The sequence below is a fragment of the Coregonus lavaretus genome (assembly GCF_964263955.1).
Source record: "Coregonus lavaretus genome assembly, chromosome: 9".
NCBI classification, from domain to species: domain Eukaryota; kingdom Metazoa; phylum Chordata; class Actinopteri; order Salmoniformes; family Salmonidae; genus Coregonus; species Coregonus lavaretus.
In genome coordinates this window covers 42,325,513-42,337,122 of record NC_139996.1, presented here as the reverse complement: position 1 = coordinate 42,337,122, position 11,610 = coordinate 42,325,513, and positions in this window count along the sequence as shown.

The following is an 11,610-nucleotide window of genomic DNA, read 5'->3' as shown; positions in this document are numbered from 1 at the left end:
ACATTGGTGTTTTCACTGGAACATGCTGCAGACCGTTCCCTTACCATAAGAACTAAGTCAGAGGTGAGGTCTAGTATACACTATATATACAAAGTATGTGGACACCCCTTCAAATTAGTGGATTCGGCTATTTCAGCCACACCCATTGCTGACAGGTGTATAAAATCGGGCACACTGCCATGCAATCTCTATAGACAAACATTGATAGTAGAATGGCCCATACTGAAGAGCTCAGTGACTTTAAACCGTCATAGGATGCCACCTTTCCAACAAGTCAGTTCATCAAACTTCTGCCCTGCTAGAGCTGCCCCGGTCAACTGTAAGTGCTGTTATTGTGAAGTGGAGATGTCTAGGAGCAACAACGGCTCAGCTGCAAAGTGGCAGGCCACACAAGCTCACAGAACGGGAACACCGAGTGCTGAAGTGCGTAGCACGTAAAAATAGTCTGTCCTCGGTTGCAACACTCACTACCGAGATCCAAACTGCGTCTGGATGCAAAGTCAGCACAATAACTGTTCGTCGGGAGCTTCATGAGATGGGTTTCCATGGCCGAGCAGCCGCACATAAGCCTAAAATCACCATGCACAATGTCAAGCGTCGGCTGGAGTGGTGTAAATCACCGCCATTGGACTCTGGAGCAGTGGAAACGTGTTGTCTGGAGTGATGAATCACGCTTCACCATCTGGCAGTCCGACGGACTAATCTGGGTTTGGCGGATGCCAGGAGAACGCTACCTGCCCGAATGCATAGTGCCAACTGTAAAGTTTGGTGGAGGAGGAATTATGGTCTGGGCTGTTTTTCATGGTTTGGGCTGGGCCCCTTAGTTCCAGTGAAGGGAAATCTTAATGCTACAGCATACAGTGACATTCTAGACGATTCTGTGCTTCCAACTTTGTGGCAACAGTTTGGGGAATGCCATTTCCTGTTTCAGCATGACAATGCCCCGATGCACTAAGCGAGGTCCATACAGAAATGGTTTGTCGAGATCGGTGTGGAAGAACTTGACTGGCCTGCACAGAGCCCTGACCTGAACCCATCAAACTCCTTTGGGATGAATTGGAACACCGACTGCGAGCCAGGCCTAATCGCCCAACATCAGTGCCTGACCTCACTAATGCTCTTGTGGCTGAATGGAAGCAAGTCCCCGCAGCAATGTTCCAACATCTAGTGGAAAGCCTTCCCAGAAGAGTGGAGGCTGTTATAGCAGCAAAGGGGGGACCAACTCCATATTAATGCCCATGATTTTGGAATGAGATGCTCGACGAGCAGGTGTCCACATACTTTTAAAATCATTACAAGCACAATGTTGATTAACATATGGGGCCCATACTTGCAAACATAAGAGAAAGTTGAAGTTTAACTTGGACCATCTCAAAATGCGCATCAGTCATTTACTGTAGTTGCACATGATAGAACGCTACATTGTAGCTGGTTCCCTGGCACACGTTAAGCATATGCTAACCTCACCAGCTGACAGTGATTATTTTCTGTAACAAATTCTGCATCAGCCTATCAAAGACCTTAGACTTTATAGCCACCAGCCAATTGCATTTCTTAAAATAGGTCAACGTGAGGGATATTTAAAACTCCAATTTCAAGCCTTACTTTTGTTCCACTAGGTCTGTAAAGTGTAGTGTCCCAATAATATTGTATGATGTATCCTTGACTAGGCTACTAGATACAAAAGGCACATTTTCTCATGACAAAATCCCACTTTTTTGCCTATCCATTTCACACAAATTCATGTGCTTTGACAGCAATAAAGATGTAAGAGGATTATACAACATGTAAGTTTATATTCGTACAGTAAAATAAAAGTAGAAGACGCTTGTGACCATGTCAAATAGCTGTAATTTACTCATTCCTGCTATCACTAATCGGTGGCATGATCCACTAAGGCCCAGAGACAGTGAGATACAACCACTGAGTTCCAATTCTCCTTGGGGCAAGGTTTTATTTGAGGGAAAAACACTCCACTGTTGGTCTTCAAGTCAAATTCCGCATGTGACAAAGTAGATGATTTTAAAATGCATATAAAAAGTTGTAGGACTACATTTAGGTGTAAACGCCTACGCAATAGGACTATTAGGCCATAGCAGTGTTTGTCTGCAAGGCTGAAGAAAGACGTAGCTCCTTTAATCTTCATTTTGCTGTTGGCTGCACTTCACTTCTCAACACACTAACACGATAAATGTAATTCTACATTTCAAAGGGGGGGGGGAAAGAATGTGTAATTCGAATATGAGGAACTAGACGCTCTAGACTGTGAGCTTCCTGGATGGCAGGAAGCTTGGCCTCAGTGATGTACTGGGCCGTACGCACTACCCTCTGTCATGGCCAGCTATGGTTTGCATAGGGCTAAATAACTTATCTAATGGGAACAGCTAAGATGTAGAGTTTTATCACGTGCAACTACGTCGACGATTTGAATTTGCTGTTGCGCATTTTGAGACAGAGGTCCAGTTTAAACCTGCACTCTGTTTATGGAGTATGGACCCATGATGTAATATGTGAATCACATTTTCAAACAATGTACACAAGTAGTGAGGACTACATGTACAGTGAGGGAAAAAAGTATTTGATCCCCTGCTGATTTTGTACGTTTGCCAACTGACAAAGTCTATAATGTTAATGGTAGGTTTATCTGAACAGTGAGAGACAGAATAACAACAAAAAAATCCAGAAAAACGTATGTCAAAAATGTTATCAATTGATTTGCATTTTAATGAGGGAAATAAATATTTGACCCCTCTGCAAAACATGACTTAGTACTTGGTGGCAAAACCCTTGTTGGCAATCACAGAGGTTAGACGTTTCTTGTAGTTGGCCACCAGGTTTGCACACATCTCAGGAGGGATTTTGTCCCACTCCTCTTTGCAGATCTTCTCCAAGTCATTAAGGTTTCGAGGTTGACGTTTGGCAACTCGAACCTTCAGCTCCCTCCACAGATTTTCTATGGGATTAAGGTCTGGAGACTGGCTAGACCACTCCAGGACCTTAATGTGTTCTTCTTGAGCCACTCCTTTGTTGCCTTGGCCGTGTGTTTTGGGTCATTGTCATGCTGGAATACCCATCCACGACCCATTTTCAATGCCCTGGCTGAGGGAAGGAGGTTCTCACCCAAGATTTGACGGTACATGGCCCGTCCATCGTCCCTTTGATGCGGTGAAGTTGTCCTGTCCCCTTAGCAGATAAACACCCCCAAAGCATAATGTTTCCACCTCCATGTTTGACGGTGGGGATGGTGTTCTTGAGGTCATAGGCAGCATTCCTCCTCCTCCAAACACGGCAAGTTGAGTTGATGCCAAAGACCTCGATTTTGGTCTCATCTAACCACAACACTTTCACCCAGTTCTCCTCTGAATCATTCAGATGTTCATTGGAAAACTTCAGATGGGCCTGTATATGTGCTTTCTTGAGCAGGGGGACCTTGTGGGTGCTGCAGGATTTCAGTCCTTCACGGCGTAGTGTGTTACCAATTGTTTTCTTGGTGACTATGGTCCCAGCTGCCTTGAGATCATTGACAAGATCCTCCCGTGTAGTTCTGGGCTGATTCCTCACCGTTCTCATGATCATTACAACTCCACGAGGTGAGATCTTGCATGGAGCCCCAGGCCGAGGGAGATTGACAGTTATTTTGTGTTTCTTCCATTTGCGAATAATCGCACCAACTGTTGTCACCTTCTCACCAAGCTGCTTGGCGATGGTCTTGTAGCCCATTCCAGCCTTTTGTAGGTCTACAATCTTGTACCTGACATCCTTGGAGAGCTCTTTGGTCTTGGCCATGGTGGAGAGTTTGGAATCTGATTGATTGATTGCTTCTGTGGACAGGTGTCTTTTATACAGGTAACAAGATGAGATTAGGAGCACTCCCTTTAAGAGTGTGCTCCTAATCTCAGCTCATTACCTGTATAAAAGACACCTGGGAGCCAGAAATCTTTCTGATTGAGAGGGGGTCAAATACTTATTTCCCTCATTAAAATGCAAATCAATTTATAACATTTTTGACATGCGTTTTTCTGGATTTATTTGTTGTTATTCTGACTCTCACTGTTAAAATAAACCTACCATTAAAATTATAGACTGATCATTTCTTTGTCAGTGGGAAAACGTACAAAATCAGCAGGGGATCAAATACTTTTTTCCCTCACTGTAAATGAGATGCCATAGGTGCATTTACAGTGGGGAAAAAAAGCATTTAGTCAGCCACCAATTGTGCAAGTTCTCCCACTTCAAAAGATGAGAGAGGCCTGTAATTTTCATCATAGGTACACGTCAACTATGACAGACAAATTGAGATTTTTTTTCTCCAGAAAATCACATTGTAGGATTTTTAATGAATTTATTTGCAAATTATGGTGGAAAATAAGTATTTGGTCACCTACAAACAAGCAAGATTTCTGGCTCTCACAGACCTATAACTTCTTCTTTAAGAGGCTCCTCTGTCCTCCACTCGTTACCTGTATTAATGGCATCTGTTTGAACTTGTTATCAGTATAAAAGACACCTGTCCACAACCTCAAACAGTCACACTCCAAACTCCACTATGGCCAAGACCAAAGAGCTGTCAAAGGACACCAGAAACAAAATTGTAGACCTGCACCAGGCTGGGAAGACTGAATCTGCAATAGGTAAGCAGCTTGGTTTGAAGAAATCAACTGTGGGAGCAATTATTAGGAAATGGAAGACATACAAGACCACAGATAATCTCCCTCGATCTGGGGCTCCACGCAAGATCTCACCCCGTGGGGTCAAAATGATCACAAGAACGTAGAGCAAAAATCCCAGAACCACACGGGGGGACCTAGTGAATGACCTGCAGAGAGCTGGGACCAAAGTAACAAAGCCTACCATCAGTAACACACTACGCCGCCAGGGACTCAAATCCTGAAGTGCAAGACGTGTCCCCCTGCTTAAGCCAGTACATGTCCAGGCCCGTCTGAAGTTTGCTAGAGTGCATTTGGATGATCCAGAAGAGGATTGGGAGAATGTCATATGGTCAGATGAAACCAAAATATAACTTTTTGGTAAAAACTCAACTCGTCGTGTTTGGAGGACAAAGAATGCTGAGTTGCATCCAAAGAACACCATACCTACTGTGAAGCATGGGGGTGGAAACATCATGCTTTGGGGCTGTTTTTCTGCAAAGGGACCAGGACGACTGATCCGTGTAAAGGAAAGAATGAATGGGGCCATGTATCATGAGATTTTGAGTGAAAACCTCCTTCCATCAGCAAGGGCATTGAAGATGAAACGTGGCTGGGTCTTTCAGCATGACAATGATCCCAAACACACCGCCCGGGAAACGAAGGAGTGGCTTCGTAAGAAGCATTTCAAGGTCCTGGAGTGGCCTAGCCAGTCTCCAGATCTCAAACCCATAGAAATCTTTGGAGGGAGTTGAAAGTCTGTGTTGCCCAGCGACAGCCCCAAAACATCACTGCTCTAGAGGAGATCTGCATGGAGGAATGGGCCAAAATACCAGCAACAGTGTGTGAAAACCTTGTGAAGACTTACAGAAAACGTTTGACCTGTGTCATTGCCAACAAAGGGTATATAACAAAGTATTGAGAAACTTTTGTTATTGACCAAATACTTATTTTCCACCATAATTTGCAAATAAATTCATAAAAAATCCTACAATGTGATTTTCTGGAATTTTCTTTCTCATTTTGTCTGTCATAGTTGACGTGTACCTATAATGAAAATTACAGGCCTCTCTCATCTTTTTAAGTGGGAGAACTTGCACAATTGGTGGCTGACTAAATACTTTTTTTCCCCACTATATATATTGAGAAATATTACAATATATTGAATATCAAAACTTATTTTTCATTGTTGTCCCACATAACATGCACTGAAAAGTACTTTCAGGCATTGAAAGTACTATTATATCAGTGCACCTAACCTCTTATAGCTTCAAATGAATACCAACACTAAAAACAAAACATTACCACAAATGCAATCAAAATCAAATGCAAATAGTTTATTAAAATTAACATTAAAAAGTGGTGAAATTAAAAGCAAAATGGTTCGTGGCAGTGAGCAGAGAAAACAAACAGAGACATTTCACCACTGCATTCATTGATGAAACAAAAAATGCTTTACACATGGTAGTATAGTCATTGCTTTCATACACAGCATCTTTTTATTTTTAATCCAAATGGAAAACTCCTTTCTGTCCCCCAGTAATTGGAGAACAAGAGGTAGTAACAGGCAAATGTACCTTAAGTGCACAGAAATCCAAAACACCATCAACTAGACATACAATGGGGAGAACAAGTATTTGATACACTGCCGATTTTGCAGGTTTTCCTACTTACAAAGCATGTAGAGGTCTGTCATTTTTATCATAGGTACACTTCAACTGTGAGAGATGGAATCTAAAACAAAAATCCTGAAAATCACATTGTATGATTTTTAAGTAATTATTTGCATTTTATTGCATGACATAAGTATTTGATCACCTACCAACCAGTAAGAATTCCGTCTCTCACAGACCTGTTAGTTTTTCTTTAAGAAGCACTCCTGTTCTCCACTCATTACCTGTATTAACTGCACCTGTTTGAACTCGTTACCTGTATAAAAGACACCTGTCCACACACTCAATCAAACAGACTCCAACCTCTCCATAATGGCCAAGACCAGAGAGCTGTGTAAGGACATCAGGGATAAAATTGTAGACCTGCACAAGGCTGGGATGGGCTACAGGACAATAGGCAAGCAGCTTGGTGAGAAGGCAACAACTGTTGGCGCAATTATTAGAAAATGGAAAAAGTTCAAGATGACGGTCAATCACCCTCGGTCTGGGGCTCCATGCAAGTTCTCACCTCGTGGGGCATCAATGATCATGAGGAAGGTGAGGGATCAGCCCAGAACTACACGGCAGGACCTGGTCAATGACCTGAAGAGAGCTGGGACCACAGTCTCAAAGAAAACCATTAGTAACACACTACGCCGTCATGGATTAAAATCCTGCAGCGCACGCAAGGTCCCCCTGCTCAAGCTAGCGCATGTCCCGTCTGAAGTTTGCCAATGACCATCTGGATGATCCAGAGGAGGAATGGGAGAAGGTCATGTGGTCTGATGAGACAAAAATAGAGCTTTTTGGTCTAAACTCCACTCGCCGTGTTTGGAGGAAGAAGAAGGATGAGTACAACCCCAAGAACACCATCCCAACCGTGAAGCATGGAGGTGGAAACATCATTCTTTGGGGATGCTTTTCTGCAAAGGGGACAGGACGACTGCACCGTATTGAGGGGAGGATGGATGGGGCCATGTATCGCGAGATCTTGGCCAACAACAATGCTCTTACTGAGGGAAGGAGGAAGATGGGTCGTGGCTGGGTCTTCCAGCATGACAACGACCTGAAACACACAGCCAGGGCAACTAAGGAGTGGCTCCGTAAGAAGCATCTCAAGGTCCTGGAGTGGCCTAGCCAGTCTCCAGACCTGAACCCAATAGAATATCTTTGGAGGGAGCTGAAAGTCTGTATTGCCCAGCGACAGCCCCGAAACCTGAAGGATCTGGAGAAGGTCTGTATGAGTGGGCCAAAATCCCTGCTGCAGTGTGTGCAAACCTGGTCAAGACCTACAGGAAACATATGATCTCTGTAATTGCAAACAAAGGTTTCTGTACCAAACATTAAGTTCTGCTTTTTGTGATGTATCAAATACTTATGTCATGCAATAAAATGCAAATTAATTACTTTTAGATTCCGTCTCTCACAGTTGAAGTGTACCTATGATAAAAATTACAGACCTCTACATGCTTTGTAAGTAGGAAAACCTGCAAAATCGGCAGTGTATCAAATACTTGTTCTCCCCACTGTATATAGTACCTGTCAAAGGTTTGGACACACCTACTCATTCAAGGGTTTTTCTTTATTTTTTACTATTATTGTAGAATAATAGTGAAGACATCAAAACTATGAAATAACACATATGGAATCATGTAGTAAGCAAAAAAAAGTTTATATTTTATATTTGAGATTCTTCAAATAGCCACCCTTTGCCTTGATGACAGTTTTGCACACTCTCTGCATTCTCTCAACCAGCTTCACCTGGAATGCTTTTCCAACAGTCTTGAAGGAGTTCCCACATATGCTGAGCACTTGTTGGCTGCTTTTCCTTCACTCTGCGGTCCGACTCATCCCAAACCATCTCAATTGGGTGGAGGTCAGGGGATTGTGGAGGCCAGTTCATCTGATGCAGCACTCCATCACTCTCCTTCTTGGTAAAATAGCCCTTACACAGCCTGGAGGTGTGTTGGGTCATTGTCCTGTTGAAAAAGAAATGATAGTCCCACTAAGCCCAAACCAGATGGGATGGCATATCACTGCAGAATGTTGTGGTAGCCATGCTGGTTAAGTATACCTTGAATTCTAAATAAATCACAGACAGTGTAACCAGGAAAGCACCCCCACACCATAACACCTCTTCCTCCATGCTTTACGGCGGGAAAAACACATGCGGAGATCATCCGTTCACCTATACCGCGTCTCACAAAGACACGGCGGTTGGAACCAAAAATCCCCAATTTGGACTCCAGACCAAAGGACAATTTCCACCAGTCTAATGTCCAATGCTCGTGTTTCTTGGCCCAAGTAAGTCTCTTCTTATTATTGGTGTCTTTTAGTAGTGGTTTCTATGCGGCAATTTGACCACGAAGGCCTGATTCACACAGTCCCCTCTGAACAGTTGATGTTGAGATGTGTCTGTTACTTGAACTCTGAAGCATTTACAGTGCTCTGAAAAAGTATTTGCCCCCTTTCTAATTTTCTCTACTTTTGCATATTTGTGATACTGAATGTTATCAGATCTTCAACCAAAACCTAATATTAGATAAAGGGAACATAAGTGAACAAAGAACACAACAATTACATATTTATTTCATAAACAAAGTTATGCAACACCCAATTCCCCTGTGTGAAAAAGTAATTGCCCCCTTACACTCAATAACTGGTTGTGCCACCTCTGCTGCAATGTTGTTGATCAGTCTCTCACGTCGCTATGGAGGAATTTTGGCCCACTCTTCCATGCAGAACTGCTTTAACTCAGTGACATGTGGGTTTTCAAGCATGAACTGCTCGTTTCAAGTCCTGCCACAACATCTCAATTGGGATTAGGACCAAGCATCCCTAAACCATCACACCACCACCACCATGCTTGACCTTGGCGGCAGGTTGGCGGCAGGTAGCTTAGTGGTTAAGAGCGTTGTGCCAGTAATCGAAAGGTCGCTGGTTCTAATCCCCGAGCCGACTAGGTGAAAAATCTGTCGATGTGCCCTTGAGCAAGGCACTTAACCCTAATTGCTCCTGTAAGTCGCTCTGGATAAGAGCGTCTGCTAAATGACCAATTATTATTATATGTTCTTACTATGGAATGCAGAGTTTGGTTTTCGCCAGGCATTACTGGAACCATGTCGTCCAAAAAGTTATACTTTTGAATCATCTGTCCATAGAACGTTCTTCCAAGAGTCTTGATGATCATCCAGGTGCTTTTTGGCAAACTTGAGTCAACTTTTTGGACGAGATGGGTCCCATTATGCCTGGCGAAAACCAAACTCTGCATTCCACAGTAAGAACATCATACCAAAGGTCAAGCATGGTGGTGGTGGTGTGATGGTTTGGGGATGCTTTGCTGTCTTAGGACCTGTACGACTAGAAGGAACCATGAATTCTGCTCTGTATCAGAGAATTCTACAGGAGAATGTCAGACCATCCGTCTGTGAGCTGAAGCTGAAGCGCAGCTGGGTCATGCAGCAAGACAATGATCCAAAACACACAATCAAGTCTACATGAAAATTGTTAAAAAACAACAAATTGGAAGTTTTGGAATGGCCTAGTCAAAGTCCAGAAACGAGTAGTTCATGCTTGAAAACCCACACGTCACTGAGTTAAAGCAGTTCTGCATGGAAGAGTGGGCCAAAATTCCTCCACAGCGACGTGAGAGACTGATCAACAACTACAGGAAGCATTTGGTTGGAGTCATTGCAGCTAAAGGTGGCACAACCAGTTATTGAGTGTAAGGGGGCAATTACTTTTTCACACAGGGGAATTGGGTGTTGCATAACTTTGTTTATGAAATAAATGAAATAAATATGTAATTGTTGTTATTTGTTCACTTATGTTCCCTTTATCTAATATTAGGTTTTGGTTGAAGATCTGATAACATTCAGTATCACAAATTTGCAAAAGTAGAGAAAATTAGAAAGGGGGCAAATACTTTTTCATAGCACTGTATTTGGGCTGCAATTTCTGAGGCTGGTAACTCTAATGAACTTATCCTCTGCAGCAGAGGTAACTCTGGGTCTTCCATTCCTGTGGCGATCCTCATGTGAGCCAGTTTCATCATAGCTCATGATGGTTTTTGAGAGTGCACTTGAAGAAACTTTCAAAGTTCTTGAAATGTTCCAGATTGACTGACCTTCATGTCTTAAAGTAATGATGGACTGTTGTTTCTCTTTACTTGTTTGAGCTGTTCTTGCCATAATATGGGCTTGTTCTTTTACCAAATAGGGCTATCTTCTGTATACCCCCCCACCTTGTCACAACACAACTGATTGGCTCAAACACATTAAGAAGGAAAGAAATTCCACAAATTAACTTTTAAGAAGGCACACCTGTTAATTGAAATGCATTCCATCTCATGAAGCTGGTTGAGAGAATGCCAAGAGTGTGCAAAGCTGTCATCAAGGCAAAGGGTGGCTATTTGAAGAATCTCAAATAAAAATATATTTTGATTTGTTTAACACTTTTTTGCTGACTACATGATTCCACGTGTTATTTCATAGTCGATGTCTTCACTATTATTCTACAATGTAAAAAATAGTCAAAATAAAGAAACACCCTTGAATGAGTAGGTGTGTCCAAACATTTGACTGGTAGTGTACATTTTATGCAAACATATTTACAAATACTTTAGAGTATTAAATCAATAATTATAAACTATTAGGAATCTTCAGTGGTGATCAGTTACAATGGTGGAAACATTTCCAGTACTGACAGATGTATAACATACGGGAAATCCTGAAATATTTGGGGAAGGCAAGAAGTTTTTCACAAACCTATATGAATGCAATTGAGTTGAATATATCGCTTTGAAGTGAGGTAGCAACTTGTTTCCAATTCTGTAGAGATGTGCGCTACAGTACATTTTCAACAATGACACACTATTGGAGCAGCATAACATCCTTTAACAAACTCACTGAGCATAGTCAGTTAAAATTTGTTGTTAAAGGGATACTTCGGGATTTTGACAATGAAGCCCTTTGTCTACTTTGCCAGTCTGATGAACTAATGGATACCATTTTTATGTCTCTGCATCCAGTATGAAAGAAGTTAAAGATAGTTTTGTGAGCCAACGCTAACTAGCGTTAGCGCAATGACTGGAAGTCTATGGGATCTAGTAGCATGCAAGCAGTTACCATAGACTTTCAGTCATTGCGCTAACGCTAGTTAGCAACTTCCTGAAGTATCCCTTTAAGCCCTTCACACCCTACCAGTGCATGCCTGAGAGATGGAAGAGGCAGTGCAAATTTCAACACATCTAAGGAAGTATATTTCTGTCTTTCTCCGAGTAGCATTTTGATAAACTAGGATATTAATACTCT